This window comes from Triturus cristatus, chromosome 10 (genome assembly GCF_964204655.1).
Source record: "Triturus cristatus chromosome 10, aTriCri1.1, whole genome shotgun sequence".
Classification (NCBI taxonomy): Eukaryota; Metazoa; Chordata; class Amphibia; order Caudata; family Salamandridae; genus Triturus; species Triturus cristatus.
This window is the reverse complement of record NC_140593.1, coordinates 1043064842-1043087727: the sequence shown is the minus strand read 5'-3', so window position 1 is coordinate 1043087727 and position 22886 is coordinate 1043064842. Positions and strand designations below refer to the sequence as shown.

The following is a 22886-nucleotide window of genomic DNA, read 5'->3' as shown; positions in this document are numbered from 1 at the left end:
CTAATGCACAAGACGCCCAGAAGACATTTAACTACGGAAGCTGGGTGGGACACTAAGATCCGAATCTGCCTCAGCAACGCCGAGAATGGAGCTACGCAGGGAGGGGCCCCGCGCAAGAGAGGAAAGCCGCACCCAACACCTCAATGTCGCTGCCCAGAAAATACGGAAATACCTCGGCATGCAGGCGAGCACCCGAAACCATCGACAAAGAGCAAGGCAGCAGATTCAGGCTCCCACGCTCTCACACTGAAGTCTCAGATCCGACTACAGAGAGCAGCCCGGGATAAACATCGCCATGAGTGGCAGGGTACAATTACTCAATGCTGCAATGAGAGTAGGCACCAAGCAGAACTCCTTCAGGAAATGTGCAGAGAAACAGCCCCAAAGGAATTCAGCGACAGTAGAAAGTGTAGGCATCCATGGACCACCGACAGGAAGGCGCGACAAATGTAAGTAAAGACAATACTTACAATATTTTACAAAGTACTTATTACGAAAGTAATCATACAGCTTGCACTGGAGTATCAGTTGGGGGTGGGGGTGCACCGTCCCCACACAGTGAATAGTCGCCAATGTTAAAAAGACGTTGACGCAGGTAAGAGCAGAAGTCTTCTTTTTTGTACCCTCCACCACCACAGGTTCCAGTCAGTTGGAGTCAGCTGTGGAATGTTGACAACCTCGGATTGGCAAAGGCCAAGTGGAGCGAAAGGAGGGGGGAGGAGAATGTACCAAGTACTGGAGATTATAACAGGATCACTATGTAAAACCCCTTCCTATTGTATTTGAGAAATTCAGTTCATGTGGTCCAAGGGCAGTATGAAGCTACTAGCCACAAATGTGTCAACAGGATCTTTCCTCTCTGGTTACCTGGTGCCTTCATACCCCAGAACATCTGACTGGGACAAAACACCAGCACTTGTGTATAAGGATAACTGTGCAGAGCAGTCCAAGGCTAACTCAGAATGCTGTGGGCGAGAAACGTAGGACCGGATTCACAAAGGTAAACTTACACTTTTGCGTAAGATTATGGTTGTTTGCTATTCACAAAGGGATTTACGAGTAGTATCTTTAAAAAGATAGGAAAGTCTTATCTGTTTATGTGCAGAAACTCCACACTCATAAATATACTACTCGTAAATACACAAAAGTGTCCCAGTCAGATATTCTGGGGTACGAAGGCACCAGGTAACCAGAGAGGAAGGATCCCGTTGACACATTTGGGGCAAGTAGCTCAATACAATACTGTACTGTACTGAAAAATTACAAATATTTACAAGATAGGTGGAATTACAAATTGAAACCCCTCCAATAGGGGCCTTGCGGATTCCTCACGGTGCAAATCATATACCCATAAAAATATCGGGGGCAGCTCACGCTGTAGTCTCCTCTCATTATCTGTGAGGCACAATGTATCAATTTGCACACCAGCACACTTTAATAATAAAAACAGCAAAAACAGCAATGATACTTTGTGGGCTTATTAGAAAGCCAGAGGGTTATTTCACAGTGGAAAGGGTTACAGCTACACGCTTTGCCATGTTGTTTATAATATAAATTGAAAGCCCTACTGCCTTTGTCACCATCAATAATGTAGACCTATTGACTTTAACATGAACATAAACATGACCATGGGGTCTTGCCTAGAGCGACCCATGAAACATTTTAGGCAGACCCAAAGTATACATTGACATAAACATTAAGGCCCACACTTATGCCGTCCACCAGGGCGACACAGATACCTTTGTCATGTCATCCTGGAGGACTATTGCCTGCAATATGTAATGATCTATGCTATCCTCATGGAAATCTCCGTGCCTTTAAAAGTGTTGATGCCATGGTGGCTCTTCTGATGGTACTAAAAGTTTGCTGAGCGGCCATCATGTTTCATGCAGACTCTGAGAAAACTATGTTTTAATTCAAAAACAAACTTCCAAAGCAGGAGTTTGCTTTTGTAAAACAAAATACTAATGCTGACAACCTATAAGATTTTCCTACCAGGGTGTGGGGATCATTTTCCTTTCTCTTTTTTTTTTTTACGGGCGGAGTACCCTGCCAACCAGACTCTAAATGAGGCCCCAAGTCATCCTCTGAATAAATGAAGCCCTAAGTCATTCAGTGGCCAGACGTAAACCGTGAGCTTTGCATTAACCCCTTCAGCGCTGCGCGGATTCCCCCGCGGTGCTGAAGGGTTCGAGCGCGGGCGGGGCCATGACGGAACGGTTCCGTCATGAGCACAGCTCAACCGATGCTCATGACGGAATCGTTCCGTCATGAGCATGGAAGGGGCTAAACCCCTTCCTATTGCACTTGTCAGAGATTTACCACTATAAAACTTATTGCATCTGTCAAATAGTTAAAAATATAACATGTCTTCTTATGTGGTTTGTCATGGGGTTTGCAATGTAAAGCGCCTCCCTTTTGTATATGTCAGCGGGTTTGTGCTGGTAAGCTCCATCACATTGCATTTGTCAGCAGGTTCACAGTGTAAAGCCACTTTGTATAACTTTTGACAAGTAGTTCAATGTAAAACCAATTAGTGTAATATTGGTCAAAGTTCAGTGTCAAACCCTTCCTTTTGTATTGGTCACGGTGTAACACCATGCAAAGTCCCTACAGATGGTCTTTGATTTGGGCCTGCATTTACCATTTCCCTATACTTTATGGGAAATGGAACTACTTTTTTGGCGGATTAACAACTTTTTTCAATGGAATAGTTCTACTCAAGATCAATAAGTACGCGGTACCAAAGCCCTAATCATAGTACAATGTCTTAGAGCTCTTTTTCCTGTGATCACATAAACCTATGCACCCAGCTGTACTGTCAAGCCAGGCATAAAAACCAATGAAATGCCATAAAAACACGTCAAAGAGGGTGACCAAAACCCTTCCCTACTGCAGTGATCTGAAGGAATGTATGCAGAAAACAATTGTGTTCAGACATTAACACATTGTAGTACAAATCCACCCATTAAGGTCTGTTGGGTGTAATATATGTATTTCACAATAAATGATTCAGACCTACTGTCTTTGTCACAACTTTTTTTTATAATAAACAGAGTATACTTACTACATCTAACAGTTTTTTCCCCAATGAACCAATTGACCTGCAGCTTTATTTAGTGGCTTTTCTTTATAACCAGCTCGGAACATAATCTGTGCAATACAAGCACTCTTTTGCTGCGGAAGCACACAACCACGGCCCAATCGAATCCATTAGGGAGAAGTATTGAATTGAATTTATTTATTAACTGTACACTTAATTAACATCATTACAGTAAAAGCAATCGACCTATTTAAAGCTAAAACAATGATAAAAACTTCAATTTGTGGTATATAAAAAGGTTGATAAATAACATTTGCCGGCCCTCCCCAGTTCCAACACGATCAGCCTTCCCCAGGGTTTGTAATCTTGGACGTGTAGCCTTATTCACAATCCAGACTAACCACATTGTTTCATGAGAATGGGTTGCATTACAAAGCTGTGACTCGTTCCCCTTAACCTCTAGTTAGTCATCCTATGGGGTGCTATCCTAGAAGGGGTACTGGAAGTGCGAAAAGGCGTCAGTGCTCAATGAGGGAGAAGTATCAACGGGGCATATTAGCAAGGGCCTCATCGCCGCTTTAGCTGCACTTTTTGCCGCTAAAGCGGCGATTCTTTTATCGCCCTATCAGCAAGCTGTCGCTAACAGCAGTTAGCGACAGCTTTCTGACGAAAGCGACCGGTTTGGGTGCCGCTTTGCATGTCAGCGATATTCATCGCTAATGATTGCAAAGTGGGCGTTCCCATCATCAAAGCGACTGAAAACAGTCGGTAACTCACATTCCCCCTATTACCAAGTCCCGCAGAGCGAAACAATAATTTGCGCTAACCGCGAATATCGCCTGAAAGTTACACCTGCTAAAATCCCTACTTAGGCATGCATGTAATGGGAGGTGGATTATGGGGTTACGGCCACATAGCCGTATCAGCAAGCATTTTGCCGTATTGCCAGGATGTTTGCTGGTTTTTCAGCGATGTCTGGCTGTTTTTCACGCTATCGCTGGAATATTTAACGCCATAGCGCTATTCGTTGCTAATACAGCGTTAGCGTGGCTAAATATTCCAGCGATAGCCGGCGATAAAACTAATCGCACTAAGCGCGCTCTGCGATGTTTATCGCAGCTTGTTGGTAATAAGGCCCAACATGTGCGCAGAGACAAGCCCCCTCTCTCAGTAGTGCTTTTTAAAGGGCTTTTTCTGCTGATCACAAAAGGTTTGGTTACAGCTTCTCTGTCAAGCCAGACCTAAAAAGAAATCCGCACATAGTAAAAAGAATGCAGAGATCCCTAAACCACGCTTTAAATAGTAATATAACACGTGCAGGACCAGCACTAAAAAAAATTTGTGCACAGAACATAATAAACCTTAGTTTACCATTTTATGCCTTCCTCAATTTATTCTTATCTCCTGCAGTACAGCGGCCTTGCATTGTCATATTTAATGTTTTCCTTCACAGCAAGGAAATAAATGTCGTAAATGCCCTGCATACTTTTTTATTCCTCCGTCTTCGCCCGTAGGTGACTCAGATGGGATACATTTTATGGCCGGCAGCCTTCAAAGTGGAGCAGTGAATCTGCTGTACCGGCGACTGATATCAGGGGAGCGGGTATAGAGAAGGAATGACTTGCTCCCCAAGAGAAGCCCCCACCCGGAAGGGCGCATGCGCATTGGCAGAATCGTTGTTGCTCAGCAGCAATCAGTTTCTCACTACCATCTGTGAATCTGTTAGCACAGGGCTCCAGCGGGCGACGGTGCCCATCTCTCTAACAGATAAAAGAGCTGATACAGGGATTGCCGATTGCCCATTTTGCTTCTTGGCATGAACCACTGATTAAGAGCTTGCAATTTCTCGACACTGTGGTGTGAGGAACAGGGGCGTAGCTCCCCATTGTGCAGCCGCTATCCCTGCAGGTAACAGCGGTGGGGTCGGGTTAGGGGGATTTCGAGGTAGGATGCTGGGGGAAAATCAATTATTTATTTAATTTTCCCTCGCCATAGTCCCTCAAAATCAGCCCTCACCCGGCCCCACCGATGTTACCTGCACGGACCGCCAATGCCATTGTGCAGCAGGTGCAGTTGCACTGGGACCTAGAGGCCTGAGCAGCCCACTGAACCCTGATTATTGCTGTATTTTATAATTCAAACAGCTGCCAGGGGGGGCCATTTCCTCCCTTACGCTGGGACCCATGACAAACGCCCTGCGCCACTGTGCAGAAACGCAGCCATCCATGATCGTAAACAAGGCAGGCGTGTACGGCATAAGCCCACATTTTAAGGCTGTCCACGTGGAATATATTTAAACACAAGAAATATAAGTGGAACAAATTTACATAGTGGTCATCTTGACAATCAGGCCTGTATCTGGCTACCCGGGACCAATGGTGGGCATCGATCCAGCCTGCACATCTAGGCACAAACAGGTCTGATGAGGCATCACCGGTGCACGGCCTTCAGAACCTCACTGCATGACGGCACCCGCTAAAGCAGTGTGTTCATTCATCAGGGGCTGATAAATAAAACATTGAAAAGGAAAGTGGGAAATATGCTCTCATATTTTGAAGAATTCAACAGGCATCTTAGAGAGCTGCAAATGGTGCAGCTTCTCAGGCGTCTTCGCAAGCGTAAATAGTTAGGCATACAGAAAAAAAGCTGGTCTGCATTTCTGCATGCTATTATGCAATGATTGAATGCTTTGCCACTGTTTAACTTTCCTGTATTTCTCCAACGAGAGAAAATATGCTCACCCCACTTACGGCCAGGTATCATGTGGGACCAAGCCAGACCTAGCCAAGCAAACTCCTGTAGAATGCATTCGCTGAGTGTTTTGCATCCTAATTTTACCAGGGGCATATGTATGAAGCCTAATTGCGATCTCAAACGCTGAAATGCGCAGAATTTCAGCGTTTGCGATTGCAATTTAGGCAGTCTGCAATGTAGCACACAAAAACCCACTCACAAAATAAGGAATTGCAAAATTTGTGATTCCCTATTTTGCAAATGCATTTAAAGAATCCCGAATTGCAATGTAGGACCCAAGCACCCAAGTTGTGTGATTTTGGCTTAAGGAATCGCAAATTACCACCAACATCAGGTTGGTGGTAATTTGCAATTTCTTTGAAAAATTCACTTTTTTGCATTTTTCAATGTGCCATGTGGCGCTCATATATGCCCTTAGGGCATGTATGTGCGCCACATGTGCACACATGCTTATTTCAGGGGTTGCAACAGGGTGTCCTATTGACACCCTTGCAACCTTGAAATTGCATTCTCAATTTGCGATTCTCTAATTGGGAATCGCAAATTAAGAATGTCTACCCATTCATTCCTATGGGCCTTCTAGCCCATAGGAATGAATGGGAAGGTATTCCTTATTTGCGAATCTCAATTTGCGATTCGCAAATAAGGAATATGTAGGATTCGCAAAATGTTTAGTAACTCCTACATACATTGCATTTTGCAATTCTCTAATTGCGATTCCCTAAAAATCGCAATTTGAGAATCGCAAAACGCGTTTTTCATACATATGGCCCATAGTCATTACCACAGAGGTGAACAAAGATATCTCCTGGGAACTGGAGTCCTGCACAACTTCTTGTTTCCTCCACCACTTGCCGAAGCTGAGAAATCCAGAGGCCTCTGACTCCACACACCTGAACATCTGCATACGTGACTTCAGCCTACAGAGCTGTTGCAACCGGTACACCTGGGGCCGTATTGCACATTATAACTGTTTGCGCCTGGCGCACCTTTCAAAAGGTACGCCGGGTGCAAACAGTGACTATGCGCCCCATTATGGTGTATGCGCTGCCCCCAGGCGTCACGTTGTAAAGCCCTGCGCAACATGTAGTCGTTCCTGCACAGGGGGGGGGCATTCCGACGCAGGAACGCCTCCTAAAAGTGGCTGAGTGAAATCTACAAGATTTCACTCAGTCACTTTTAGGCCCATGCTGCGTCAAAACCCTGCGCCTGCCTGAAGTAGGCGTAAGGATTGACGCAGCAATAACAAGATAGGGCCCCCAGAGCATTGCTGCGTCGCGCTTGCAACGCAACTCCAGCAATGCGCCACTATTTTTTTGCCCCATGGTGCGCCACATTGTAAATGCGGCGCATCCATGGTGGCGGAGCTGTGGCGCACAATAACTGGCGCATCCATGCTGAAATGCAGGGATGCGCCAGTTATTGTAAATATGCCCCTATATCTTTTGTTCTCTTCCGAACCGTGCACCTTACCAAAAATGTGCTGCCAAGAAATAATGATATATGATTATGCCAGTTTCTGGAGAAACTACTACACTGAAATTCTTCAAACTTTCAATCTGCAGCCTTTTGGCCACTCAGATCTAAAAAATAAAACTTTCCTTAAGGAGATACTAAATCGCGCAACTAATATATTACCATTTCTGATGGAAAAGGAAACTCTTGCAGGGAAAACGTTTGCCTGGTCGGTTATCACTTCGTTTAACAAGTTAGCGCCTCAGCCATATCTATTGACAAACATTAAAGCATTCTTTAGGGGACAATTGTTCAGGTTAAGATTTGGTAGATATCCAACAAAGGATGGAACCCCAGCATGGATACACAAATGGTTACCTAGCAGCTGCCGTCTATGTGGGGCTTTTGGTGAAACTTTATTACGCATAGTGTGCATCTGCCCGCGTTTATTAAAAGAGCTGCAAGTTCTGTTAAAATCTGCTTTTAATATCCAGGGGGTGGAATCTGCCGACAAGCAGTTATATGTTGTCTCTAAGGTCAATCAGCCTACTTAACCACCCGATTTATTAAGTTTATTCATTTAATTGATCACATGCTTAACCAGGGCGCAGAACCCCCATTGTAAGGTAGACATGAAGGCTCCTTATCTAATCTTAAACCATTCCTTAGAGACTATGGTGCCAATTACGATCCGGTAAAAAATTTCCCCGGCCGACTCGTATCCGGTCTTTTTACCGTACGAATCGTACAAGTGCCGTACAAACTGCCAAGTACGATTCGCATGGGAAAAAGTCCATACGAATCGCATTGGGAAATATTCCCCACACGTCCTCGGGTCGGAAAAGGTGTCCGACACGTCCTCGGACGATTTACCGTACAAATGTGAAAAGTGAAGTCCGACCGCGGAAGTACGATCCATCCCGTGCGTCCGATGTCACAACCGTATGGAAAAAACACCGTCCGCACCGAACTCCCATAGCAACCTTGGAGACATGTGCCCGCATACGCGCCCAACACTCCCCCCAGCCTCCCATGTACGAGTCGAATCCCCACCCGTGTATGTACACCCTTGTATGTACGACACGTACCCCCACCCCAACCGTGAATGTACGACATGTACCCTCACCCGCGTATGCATGGAGCGTACCCCCACCCCAACCGTGTATGTACGACACGTACCCCCACCCCAACCGTGAATGTACGACACGTACCCTCACCCGCGTATGCATGGAGCGTACCCCCACCCCAACCGTGTATGTACAACCCGTACCCTCACCTGCGTACGTATGGAGCGCACCCCCACCCCAACCCTGTATGTACGGACCGTACCCCCACCCCAACCGTGAATGTACGACACATACCCTCACCCACGTATGCATGGAGCGTACCCCCACCCCAACTGTGGATGTACAACACGTACCCCCACCCCAACCGTGAATGTACGACACGTACCCCCACCCCAACCGTGAATGTACGACACTTACCCTCACCCGCGTATGCATGGAGCGTACCCCCACCCCAACCGTGTATGTACGACACGTACCCCCACCCCAACCGTGAATGTACGACACGTACCCCCACCCCAACCGTGAATGTACGACACGTACCCTCACCCGCGTATGCATGGAGCGTACCCCCACCCCAACCGTGTATGTACGACACGTACCCCACCCCAACCGTGAATGTACGACACGTACCCTCACCCGCGTATGCATGGAGCGTACCCCCACCCCAACCGTGTATGTACGGACAGGACCCCCATCCCAACCGTGTATGTACGACACGTACCCTCACCTGCGTATGCATGGAGCGTACCCCCACCCCAACCGTGTATGTAAGACCCGTACCCTCACCCGCGTACGTATGGAGCGTACCCCCACCCCAACCATGTATTTATGACACGTACCCCCACCCCAACCGTGAATGTACGACATGTACCCCCACCCCAACCGTGAATGTACGACACATACCCTCACCCGCGTATGCATGGAGCGTACCCCCACCCCAACCGTGTATGTACGACACCTACCCCCACCCCAACCGTGAATGTACGACACGTACCCTCACCCGCGTATGCATGGAGCGTACCCCCACCCCAACCGTGTATGTACGACCCGTACCCTCACCCGCGTACGTATGGAGCGCACCCCCACCCCAACCCTGCATGTACGGACCGTACCCCCACCCCAACCATGAATGTACGACACCTACCCTCACCCGCGTATGCATGGAGCGTACCCCCACCCCAACCGTGTATGTACGACACGTACCCCCACCCCAACCGTGAATGTACGACACGTACCCCCACCCCAACCGTGAATGTACGACACGTACCCTCACCCGCGTATGCATGGAGCGTACCCCCACCCCAACCGTGTATGTACGACACGTACCCCCACCCCAACCGTGAATGTACGACACGTACCCTCACCCGCGTATGCATGGAGCGTACCCCCACCCCAACCGTGTATGTACGGACAGGACCCCCACCCCAACCGTGTATGTACGACACGTACCCTTACCCGCGTATGCATGGAGCATACCCCCACCCCAACCGTGTATGTAAGACCCGTACCCTCACCCGCGTACGTATGGAGCGTACCCCCACCCCAACCATGTATGTACGACACGTACCCCCACCCCAACCGTGAATGTACGACACGTACCCCCACCCCAACCGTGAATGTACAACACGTACCCTCACCCGCGTATGCATGGAGCGTACCCCCACCCCAACCGTGTATGTAAGACCCGTACCCTCACCCGCGTACGTATGGAGCGTACCCCCACCCCAACCGTGTATGTACGACACGTACCCCCACCCCAACCGTGAATGTACGACACGTACCCCCACCCCAACGGTGAATGTACGACACGTACCCTCACCCGCGTATGCATGGAGCATACCCCCACACCAACATTCCAAGTACGGAGCACACCCCAGGCCCCAACACCAGCACCTTCACCCAACATCGCGCATGTACGAGTCGTACCAAGCCAGACACAAGGACAGCACCGTACAACAAAATTCCCCAAGTACACACCGTACACACGCTAAAAACGCACGTACACAACCAGGACAAAGCAAAACAACACAAGAATACACCATTCGAATGGCACAAAGCCACAAAACATGTCCAACAAGCACAAAAACAACACATTCACTGACCTGCAACTGCCAAAATCCAAAACAGAGGCCCAAAACACTATCACTCCTTATAACACACCCACCCAAAGTTCAAACACAGCCACACCCACCAATGGACCAATAAAAAGGGCCCACACACACAAACCATGAGCCTTTGCAACATACCCACTGCTGCCAGACCCCACAGACAACCTACAGCACCATACTTGAACCTTTAGTACACCTTACACTTGCACACCTTCACACACACCTTCACAAACACCCCCTCATCACATACACACACACACCTGCACAACCACACCCACACACCCACAACCATCCACACCCACACCCCCCACAACCATCCACACCCACACCCCTCACCATGCCCACTAACAAGAATCCAAAGTTCACTAGCCAAGAGTTGGAGGTCCTTGTCGACGAAATCCTCAGAGTCGAGCCACACCTCTTTGGAACATTGGTCAGACAGACCATCATTTCCGATAAAACAGCCATGTGGCAGAGGATTGTCGATGCTGTGAATGCTGTTGCGGCCACCAGAAGGACCAGGCATGAATGCCAAGCCAGGTGGTACGATCTGCGGAGGAGGGTCCGAGCCAAAATGACCGACGACCACAACCAGGCCAACGTCACTGGAGGAGGGCCGCCCCGCAGACCCGTACACTACCATCCCTGGGAGGAGAGGGTGATGGCCATACTGCCGGTGGTGGCAGTGGAGGGATTAGAAGGACTCCGAGACCCAGGTGAGTACACAAACAACTCACCTCACATGGGGGGAACGCCATCCACAACCAAACTCACAAACAGGCACACAACCACCCCAAGCTATTGCATGACTCAACCACACTCCATGAACATGCACATGCCACTGGCGCCACCATGCCCCATGCACCCAGCTGGACAATGCAAAGTCACAGGCCACAGAAAACACCAACACAAGACACGGTAAGCCGGATGGCGGGAGTGTGTGCCCAAAAAATCACATAGTGCAACTCAGAAGCAGACAACAATGCCCCCTGCCCATTTGGCCTAGGTCACAGGCAGACAAACAGTGTGTCCCCACACAGGAAAGACTTGACAGCAAATGGCGCACGCCTTGCATCAACACATGGGGGTGACGGCACGTTTTTGCACATGACAGCAGCTAATGAACAGCCAACACTGTGAAAGAGTGGCAGCACACACCACCACTGGAGCAGCGCAGACACAGACACTACACCCAATGGGTGCCTGGAGATCAGAAACAAACTCACATCAACAAGCCAAGGGCCATTCAAAGATCTGCAAAAAGTGTGTGCCTAGGAAGCTGGGCTGAGGTGACAGAGGGTGACACACAGAGGGAGGGAGAGGGGGAGAGAGAGGGAGGGAGACACAGGGAGACGGACAGAGGGAGGAGGCTGACACACAGAGGGAGGGAGAGGGGGACAGAGAGGGAGTGAGAAAGGGACACACAGGGAGACCAATTCAGCCTTGGGGGGTGTGGGAATGTCTGCTCGTCAGCAGGTGGACTGCGTGCATGTAGACAAGGGTGGCCAGTGCCTGAATCCCCCTCTCTTCTCCATGGCAAAACACAGGGCCATGTCTCAACCTGTGCACGAGCACAACGCCAGCTACCTGCATGATCTAAGTGTGTGGAACAACTCCATGTGCCCACGTACAGTGCAACGCGGAAGGCGCCAATGCATGGCTCGCCACACCTGCTCACTCCACTGCTGACTGCAGTCACAATTGACGCAGCAAGTAAGACTGTGCCACACATAGGTAAAGTCGCAAAAGCTGTGGCCAAGGGACATACCCATGCACAAGTGCACTGTGAGTGGAATGCAAGACATATCCAAATTCCCAGAGGAAATGTGCCAACTTAGAAACGAATGAAACACGGATGTTGCATGGAAGAAAATTAACATTGTCTCTCTCACACACAGGTCAACGTCGTGGATTACCCCCCAACACTGGGGGGGATGACTCACAGGACCCGGCTCTGTGGGATGACGGACCCACCAGCAGCGACGGCTCTCACCTCTCCGTGGACGAACCCAACCAACCTGGCCCCTCTGGTGTCCAACCACCTGCAGCACCTGCGTCTGGTACAACTGGGCCAACCACCACCCCCACTCCTGCCACATCCCAGGAGACACCCAGGATCCCTGCCCCACCACCACAATGCAGCCAGGCTGGCCAGGAGGGACACGGTGTACCGGGCACCCAGGAGGAGGCAGGCGACAACGCCAATGCCACCCCTCAGGGGTCTCGGAGACCCGATGTGCCCACAAGGGCAGGCCAGGTGCAAGTGGGCAGGGGTGGTGGGAGTAGAGGACGGCGGAGGCGCGAGCCTGACCGGTTGGCTGCGGAACCGGTATATTCCCATGTCCGAAACATCCTGGACACATACCGGCAGGACACCACGGGCATGGCCCAGGTTGTGTCCATCCTCGAGGAGATCAAGACCCAGCAGGCCCAGCAACATGCGGAGCAACATGCCTGTCTACTGCGACACCAATGGCATATGGAGGACAGACAGGCTGAGCTCGTGACGGTGTTCACGGGAATTCACAGTACACTCCGTCGGATGGCCGACAACATGGGCAACCCTCCCTGTGCCAGCAGGCATAGAACATCACCACCCACAGGGAGGGATCAGGAGGAGGAGGATACATCCGACGGAGCATCCCAAACATCGTCACGGCCTGCTTCTGAGGGTCCCCGCAGGAGGGCGGGTCGTCCACGGAAAAGACCGTGAGGGTCAGCGCAACAGCACCATCTCCCAGGACACCTGGCCTGGCACCTGGCCCATTGGACCAACAGCAGCACAGCAGCAAAAGACATTCTCTGCCACATGGACTTGCTGGTCACTGTCTGACCAATGTTGACAAAGACAGTGGCATGGACTCTGAGGATATCCAATGGCAAGGACACCAACTTCCCTAGTGAACTTTGGATTCCACACACCCGCAAAGCCCCTCATGTCATACCCCCCCCCACGTACCCCAACCAAAATAAAAAGTTACACCATAAAGAGAAGATGCCTACATTTTGCTTTATTACCTTACATGTGTCTTGTAAAGTCTAACCATGCCTGAGTTCTCATTTGACTTCAACCATCCACACCCTGGGGCCTGAGTCTGGCACAGGACACACATGGGTCACATTGTAATAGGCAAGACAGACATGGAGCACCATACACACCCGTGATGGGCCCAACCAGCTGAGGGGGTGGCCGCACAACCGTGCCGAAAGACATATTGAGTACAGCGACAGCCATGCGCTGAGGTCAGGGATCATGTGGAGTGTCCTGTGGGGCACCCAGGTATGTGTGGACAGGTTGCAGGACCATGTCCTGCAAGCTTGAGTCAGGTGGATGCAGAGAATGGTGGCCTGGCCAACGTCGGATGCATGGGGATGGCACATGTCACAATACCCACACAGTCATGGACATCATGGACAATACACAGTCTAATCCCACACAAACTGCTTGCATCTTGCTACTTTACACATAAACACATAGCCACTATCACGGAAAACCATGCCAGACATGCCGGATGCACCGTGGCAACACACCAGCATTGACTGAGAAGAGGCACCTTGGAGGCATAGGGACACCTTTATTAGTCATGTATTCGGGAATGCAGAGGCAACTCGGAGTACACATGAACAGGTCATGTGGAATAACATGTGGGTCCAACACTGGAACCCCCCTTCTGCAGCACAAATGCGTGATAGCCATGGAACTGGCACACAAGTGTCGGCTAACAGCTAAACACCCCCTGCTGCTCACGGAGAGGCTGCCATACACCATTGATCCTCTGATGTGGAAGTCCCACACCATGTCAAGCCAATGCAAACCGTATGTGTCCGAGGGCAGTGTAACACACTTTGATGCCATCATCACAATCCACAATCCCATCACAGATGACTGTCAACAAGTCTGACCACCTATTCAGGTGTACCCAGCTGCATGTCATATGTCCCATGGTGATGCGACATGTCTGCAGAGGAACCAAACATCGACAGGGGCAGTGTGCACACATCGTAAACAACTGCCACACCCAATACACCCCTGATGCATCCCTTACCCTAAGGAGACTTCCAAACTTGTCCGTGCGTGTAACGCTGAGTCAGCACACGATGACGTGTCCATGAGGAATAGCAGTGCCACAACAATGCAACCAGCAGACGGCATGCGCAAGTACCTGGGGATGAGAGAGACACAAGAAGTCAGCCACAAAAAGCACAGCCACTTGCATGTGCATGTACTCGACACATGTAAGGATGACAACATGCTAGGTCACAATTATGACTGGGGAAATACACTCATCACTGGCACCATCACACCAGTGACACATCCACACACACCTCTGACTCACGTGGCATACATGCAGATGGGCACACACATCGCAACACATGCCACACGGGGACCAATGCGTGCACACACAGACACTGGTACTCACCACTAAGCAAAGAAGTCGCGTATGAGCCGACTCCGGATGTCCTCTTGCAGAACCACATCCTCCACATCACTAGCCCCATTGCCAAGCTCTTCGTCCTCCACGGGTGGATGGTCCTGATCATCTTGATCCAGGATGAGTGGCACAGCTTTCTCAACTGCCATGTTGTGCAGCATGCAGCAGACCATGAAGATTTTGCAGACCTTCGCCGGGGCATATGGGAGGGCGCCGCCGGTCTTGTGGAGGCATCTGAATCGGCTCTTCAGGAGGCCAAATGTCCTCTCTATCACTCGCCTTGTCCGGCCATGGGCGGTGTTGTAGCGGAACTGGGCCGGTGTGATGGGGTTGCGGAGAGGCGTGATCAGCCATGGCATGTTGGGATAGCCAGCGTCCCCTACATGGAAACCACATGGACATAAGTAGGACAGGAGAAGCGGTCGTGCTGGAAGTCTACGCAAAATACAGGACAGACAGAGTGTACCCACCAACAACACATGCTCGTTCGTTGCGCAGCTGCGTCATCATTTCAGGCACCCTGCTACGCCTCATGATGTAGGCATCGTGTGCTGATCCTGGAAAACGAGCACAGACATGTGAAATCACCATGTTGGACAGACACACCACAAGGGCATTGATGGAGTGGTAGTGCTTGCGATTCCTGTACGCTACCTCCTGTGCCTGTGGTGGTACCAAAGCCACATGTGTCCCATCTATGGACCCAATGACATGGGGCATCCCTCCCAGGGCATAGAATCCACGCTTGACCCCAGTCAACTGTTCAGGAGTAGGGAAATGGATGAACTCATCCAGGTGAAGCAATATGGCCTCTAAGAAATCATGCAGCACACGGCTGAACATGCTCTGGGACATGCCACTAACATGAGCTGTGGTATATTGAAAGGTACCCGTGGCAAGAAAATGTAGGGCTGCCATTACCTTCAGCTTGGGTGTCAGTGCCGTAGGATACCTGTGCAGCGGTTGCAGGTGTGGTGCCAGCCTCGCCGTCAACTCCTCAATCAATTGTTGGGGGAAGCGGTAGCACCGGATACAGTCATTCTCCCGCATGTCAGCCAAGTCCGGAATTGGTCGGGGAAGAGGCGGCGCTCTGCAGTAATTTGGAAGTGACAAGGAAGAGTGAGTGCACTACAACGCCAATTTATTTGTACTGGGCACATGTTAATCTGTCAATACACATATGCGACATACGGAGTCAGGTATGTGCCACATGCCCTGGACACGTATGGCTGCCAGGTGACACTCCTACCAAGACCCAGCTACACACGGAGATTGTGAACCTCCACATGCCATGGCATGGGATTAGCTGTGTCCCAGTGTAAGTGAACAGCCAGACGCAACACAGGAGTGACATACATCAACACATCAGCAGAAGTAGGATGTCGATTTCAGAGACTGGTAGCGGAACACTAGAGCCACAGGTCACATGACATCACACTAGGACAGCCCACACACCTTGCCAATAAGGTGTACATGTAATGACTCACCACACATTAATTGAGAGGATGCAGACATGTCCTTGTGACGCTAATCCGTGTCCCATGCATACATACGCACCTCACATCCGATACCACATGTGGCCTGGTGTGTGTAACAGTGTGCCATGTCCATCTACACACAGACACATGTTGGTTGCTGCAACAGCTGATGCTTTTGAGGGAGCACCAACATCAAGCTAATGGGAACACCCCACACATACATGACATAGACACATCGTGCACCGTGGGTAGTCAAATGTCTGGTGTGGTAACCCCTGTAGCGGGCATCAGGGGACAGTTGCATGTGTTGTTGACTGTGCCATGCCAGTGACGCTCATCCCAAGTGTGCAGTACGACATGCACACATGTCAAAGGAATTAAGGGCATGCCTGGCACACATTGCACCATCACACATGACATCTGTACACATCTCATCATACATCTGGTGCCTTCTCGACTCAGGAGTGATGTGCCACATCACAGCCTTTCACACCTGTGCCCCACACATGTAGTACTGCCCAGACAATGCCTTGATGTCCATCCATGGACACGTATGTCAGCCCTATTCCTTCCGGTGTGCTGCCTGTCACCACTGTGATGTGTGAAAGGCACCGTACATTCGCTCAGAGGGCCTGTGTACGTTCCCTATCACTATGGGAGTGCTGCCGTATGTGTACCCATAGTGATAGTGAGCGTACAGGCGTGTGTACGGTCCGTACCACTATGGGTACGCATACGCGAGTACACCCATAGTGATAGTGAGCGTACAGGCGTGTGTACGGTCCGTACCACTATGGGTACGCATACGCGAGTACACCCATAGTGATAGTGAGCGTACAGGCGTGTGTACGGTCCGTACCACTATGGGTACGCATACGCGAGTACACCCATAGTGATAGTGAGCGTACAGGCGTGTGTACGGTCCGTACCACTATGGGTACGCATACGCGAGTACACCCATAGTGATAGTGAGCGTACAGGCGTGTGTACGGTCCGTACCACTATGGGTACGCATACGCGAGTACACCCATAGTGATAGTGAGCGTACAGGCGTGTGTACGGTCCGTACCACTATGGGTACGCACACGCGAGTACACCCATAGTGATAGTGAGCGTACAGGCGTGTGTACGGTCCGTACCACTATGGGTACGCATACGCGAGCACACCCATAGTGGTACGGACCGTACACACGCGTGTACGCTCACTATCACAATGGGTGTTCTCGCGTATGCGTACCCATAGTGGTACGGACCGTACACACGCCTGTACGCTCACTATCACTATGGGTACGCATACGCGAGCACACCCATAGTGGTACGGACCGTACACACGCGTGCTACGCTCACTATCACAATGGGTGTTCTCGCGTATGCGTATACATAGTGGCACGGACCGTACACACGCGTGTGCGCTCACTATCACTATGGGTGTTCTCGCGTATGCGTACCCATAGTGGTACGGACTGTACACACGCCTGTACGGGCCGTTGCTATGCTTTTGGGGTGCCCTAGGGCCCTGGTACGCACCGTACATGTGTGTGAAACTCCAAATTACATAGGGGACACATGAGGGACAAGTATAAAGGTCTACATGCATGCTGGTTGTCATGGAGACCAAGTTTAAAGTTTGAATTTTTTTAAGCAGGTGCACAGCAGGAGTCAGTTTGAATAAATCTACTTTGTTGCAATGTGGTTCTGGAGTTGACATCATGCTCAAGAAAAAAACACAAGAAGAACACACTGACTGTGCTAGGTTTGAAGGGATTGGAGGAAACATAGGATGCAAATGTGAGTGACCAATCACTCTGTACTCCTGTGCATGAAACAGGCCAGCAAGGCAGATATAAGGCAGCCAGGTCCCATGAGGGAGCACTTGCCTGCACATCTTTGGATTCTACGACCCAGCTGCTGTTACTGATTCCCTGGAACCATGTCAAGGGCTGTGGAGAGGTCACAGCCTTTCACCCTGGAGGAGAACCTGGCATTGCTGGATGTGATCCTCCCACAGTACCCCCTGCTGTATGGGCGACCAGGGTATCAGGTGAGTGCAGAGTCCACTAGCACAGACTGTGTCCCTTTTTTGTGACTGTGACTTCTGCCATTGTGTCCAGGTGTGACAAACATGCTATGTACTTTAGGGGGGGTCCCAGGGGGGGGAATGCCTGATGTCTCCCAGCCAGGGCATGCTGTGGTGCATGTCTGCCGTCCTCACTTGCATTGTGTTTACTGTGACAATCACTGCATGGTGCATGCCACATTCTGCCTGTCTTATCCTCCTGGGAATGTGGCCTCTACAGTCCTCATGTGATTATGTGGTCAGCCCAGTGTGACAGGTGACTGTACCCACAGATGTGTGTTAGTTCTGTGTACCTGTGCTGAGAGTGTCCACATGATGTGTTCGTACCCTGGACATCGGTGTGTGTGTGAGTCCCCTGTCATGTGGGTGGGTGCATATGTGGAGTGTGGCACCCGGGCTGCATGAGGGATGGATATACCCTGGCCATGTGATGTGAGCAGGGAGCAGTGCTGTGTGTCTGACGTGCAGAGCCAGCCCCACACCTATGAGCCCCCCCGTCTAGTGGCACATGTGCAGAGTGAGGTTTGTCGCTGCATTTGGCAATGGCAGGTGAATGTCCTGTGCCTGTGTGTGTCTGTGTACTCTGCTGAGGTAGCGTCAGTGGCCTGTGGCATGTGACTGCTTAGAGGTGCTGCAAATTATCCTGGTGTAGCTTGTTATGCACAGTGTGAGGCTGGATCATTGATTGTGTCGGTGCCCTCATTCCACCTGTGTACTTTCAATGGCACTTCCTGCTTTTGCCCTTCCCCAGAGGATCATGTCCCTATGACAAAGGTGCAATGCGTTGGATGCATACTATGCCTTGTTTTAAACAGCAAATTGGTTCTAATATGTGTCTCTGTGACATGTGCCAGGTGTATTGATGTAGTGTCACTTGTTCATCCTCACAGGTAGGCGCCTCTGCCAAGAAGCACATATGGATGAACGCCGTCAGTGCCGTGAGGAAGACGGACAGTCGCAAGCGGCGCCTGTCCCAGGTGAGGAAACGCTGGCAGGATATCCGGTGCTGGACGCGGAGGATCGCACGGGTCCTGCTGGGGGACTCACCTGAGACCCATAAGAACCGCGGGCGCCGCCGTCTGACCCACATCCACAAGCGTGTGCTGGCGGTGGTATTTCCAGACTTGGAGAGGCGCTTGCAGGAGAAGCAGCAGCAGGAAGGGGGTAGGTACCTGTGTGTTTGTTGTGTGTCACCAGCATTTGTAAGTGCACAGTTGCATGGATACACTGCCAGGGTTTAAAGGTGCTGTGCAGATCCTGTTAGACAGTATAGCGGTGCTCTCCATCCTCCCTTCCCCTCCTTGCAATGTGTTCCCTGGTCTGTGTGTAGTCACTCCTTCACAAGGTTATGTAGGCTGGCACTTTCTCCACGTGAACAATGCCTGTAGCATCATGTGTGGGGGTGGTGTGTAACAGGTTTTGGGACCTTGCCTGTGCCCTGTCCAGTTCAGTACTTGTGGGTTCCATGTCAGTTGGCACTGATGCTGAGTCCAGACATGGGAGTTAGTCTCATGTGTCATGCCTTACAGCACGCATGTCCTATGTTGTGGCCTGTGACATGATGTGCATGAGTGTGCGATATGCATAGTGCAGGGGTGGTGGCGTGTGTTGCTGTCATTCCCATTCAGGACCATGGAGTTGTGTGGCCACTACTGTCCCCTGGGGCATATTTTCCTAGGTGTCATGTGTGTCATCACAAAATGTGGACACTCTCAGTGTCTACAGCATAGGTTGTGCTCTGTGCCATTGTCCCCTGGCACCATGTATATTGACGTAAATGTAGTACAAGTGTCCACTGTACAGCCTGACCTGATTTTCCTTGTTCATACTCACGGTGGCCAGTGCCTGTGTGTCTTGTTACAATCATCTGATGATGCCCATTTGTACATGTTTATTTGGACAGGCGCACCTTGGGTATTTGGTGTCCATTCTTGCATTTATGCAGCCCCTGTGTATTTCACCCAGACTAAGAGATGTAAGTACTTCCTGTGTCTCAACAAATAGTCTCATGTAGGGGGTGGTTGGTGCGGGCAAAGCCTACATGTCATGACCTGATGTCTCCTTGCTAGGTCTGGCCAGTGTGTGATGTTTGTCTGGACATACACTCAAGGTGCAGTGAGCCAGTCATGGTGGGCATGTTTTCAGTATTACCTATGCAGCATGTGCCTCAAGTTCATGGATATGGTCCCTGCTCATCCCTATTTTCGGCAACGCTGTGTGGTGCAGATGCAGTGCTGGATTGTCCCCAGGGCCTGGCTCCTCTGTCAAACTCCATTTCATGTCATTTGCTATTGTGTCATGCTCTCCATGGTTTTTCAGTGGCATGGTGGGTCAACCAACTGTGTGTTGCATGCCCTACATCTGTACCTTGTTTTGTAGATGTTACTGATCTTTCTTTTCAGGCTATGCACTGTAACCTATGTAGATTGGACTCATGTGACATATGTTTACAGGTGTATGATTAATTGCTGTCTCTTTACCTTGCCCACAGCATCGTCGGGGGACACGGAGGGAGACATGAGCACAGACGGAGCGGAGGGACCGAGCACCAGTGCCAGCGTTGACATCGTGGCTGGCACATCGAGTGGAACTGAGGCGGAGGAGAGTGAGGCCGAGGACCTGTCCACTGGCACGACAGAATATGAAGCTGACGGGTCCGAGGATGATCTCTCCGAGTGGGCGGAGGCTGCACCAGCAGCTGACAGCGGCACAACATCTCACCCCGCCCCCTCCATTGCCATCAGCCGCCTCCCACTTGCTCGTGTCCCTTCCCAGCGTGCCCGGTCACCACATGTCTCCTTCCTGCCAGGCACCGCACCCCCTGCCCCTGTCTCCACTGCTGCCGCTAATGCCGAGTCTGTGGACATCCAGCGGCAGTTGCAGGTTGGTCAGGCTGCGATCCTTAATGTCCTCCATGGCCACAGCCAAGTGCTGAACAACATGGAGGCATACTTGGAGGGCATTTTCTCATCGCAGGCTGACCAACGCAACTTGCTGAGGTCCATTGACTCGACACTGACTGCAGCAGTGGGTCTCCTGCAGTGCTACGTCCAACCCCCTAACCCTGACCCATCCACACTTCCCACTCCCATGCCTGTCCCACGTACACCCAGACGTCAGCATGCACCCACCACAACAGACACAGGCACCACACCAGCAGGGAAGGTCATACGCACACGTCCTGGCACGCACACGCGGGGTGAAGTAGGCACACCCACTGGGTCGGGGGGCAAACGTAAGACACGCAGCCAGAGTGGGAGTCCGCATTCCACCCAATCCACTCCCTCCAAATCCCCTCCCCTCAGCTCTCCTGGCCACATGTCCGGCAAAGACTCCTTCATGGCCGCTCTGTCCCTGAGCCCCACTGTGACACCACCCCACAAGCGGTCAAGGGAGTCCCCGGTCAGGGTGGTTGAGTCCCCCCCCTGTTCACACCCTCCCCCAGTGGCGCTGCGACCCATCCCTCCGCCCCCCCCCCTCCTTGGGGCCTGTGGTTCCTTCGGGTTCAGGGGAGTCTCTGGAGGACCTTGCTAAGGTGTGCAGCGACATCCTGGCCTCCACCTTTGGCCCTGCCCCACCCCCTGTGGTGGAGTCCTCCATCCCTGCACCCACGACGCCTACCCTTCGCCCTAATGTCCCTGCGGTGCCTGGTCCTTCCCCCCCACATGATGCCCTCCCCGCTCTGGAAGACGAAGGAGTCTGACTGTGCAGGCAAGCTAGGGGACATGCGTACCACTGTGTCCCCTACCTGGATTCGTCCTTTGGATTGCCCTATGGGCATTGTACATTTTGAACTTTCAAGGGACAAACTGATTTTTGGATGCTGAATAAAGCAATTTATTTTTCCTTAGTACACTACTGTCTGTCTGGTACTGCTGTTGGTCGACCTGCCCCATTATTTTGGGTGGTGATAATGTGTTGGGTGTGTGGGAATTGTAGTCTTGTGCTGGTCATAGGGTGGATCCTGGTATCTGTGTGCCATCACAAGCTGTTGGCTACATAACTTTGTTCATGTAAGCAGCTACTGCATGGTGACATCGTCCCAAGGTGTGTTCCTTCCTCTGTGTAACCTGACATCTTCCCTACAGGGTGTTTCCACTATGTGGTGCTGAGCTGTGTCTACATCAGCTGGGGGTGTGACGGACTCCTTCAACTGTGCACATGCATGCTGTGCGATGTCTCCACCTGCATCATTTGTGGCATCCTTGGTGGTCACTGTACTTGTGTGTGTAGACTGTTGAGAAGACTTCATGTGGACATGTCCTCTTTTAGGCGCTATGCATGTGTGTACTTCCAGCCTCGCACACATGTGGTACATGTACTGCAGGGTCTTTGTGCACCTAACTGACATTTGTGGGCATTGTATCTGTGGGTACTCCACCCTTTGCGTTCCATGGGCACTGCTGGGAGGACTCTACACCCACCCCTCCTGTGGCTGGACACTGCTGGGAGGACTTTGCACCCAACCCTC

General features: G+C 51.0%; 1 long non-coding RNA gene across 1 annotated transcript in view; it reads left to right on the top strand.

Moving 5' to 3' along the window:
* The first annotated feature begins 153 nt into the window (after nucleotides 1-153).
* LOC146796516 (uncharacterized) overlaps nucleotides 154-22886 on the top strand; it is a 176421-nt gene continuing 153688 nt past the window's right edge. The window contains exon 1 of the long non-coding RNA XR_014969934.1: nucleotides 154-449. This is a non-coding gene — a long non-coding RNA (uncharacterized LOC146796516). The remainder of the gene's footprint in view (nucleotides 450-22886) is intronic.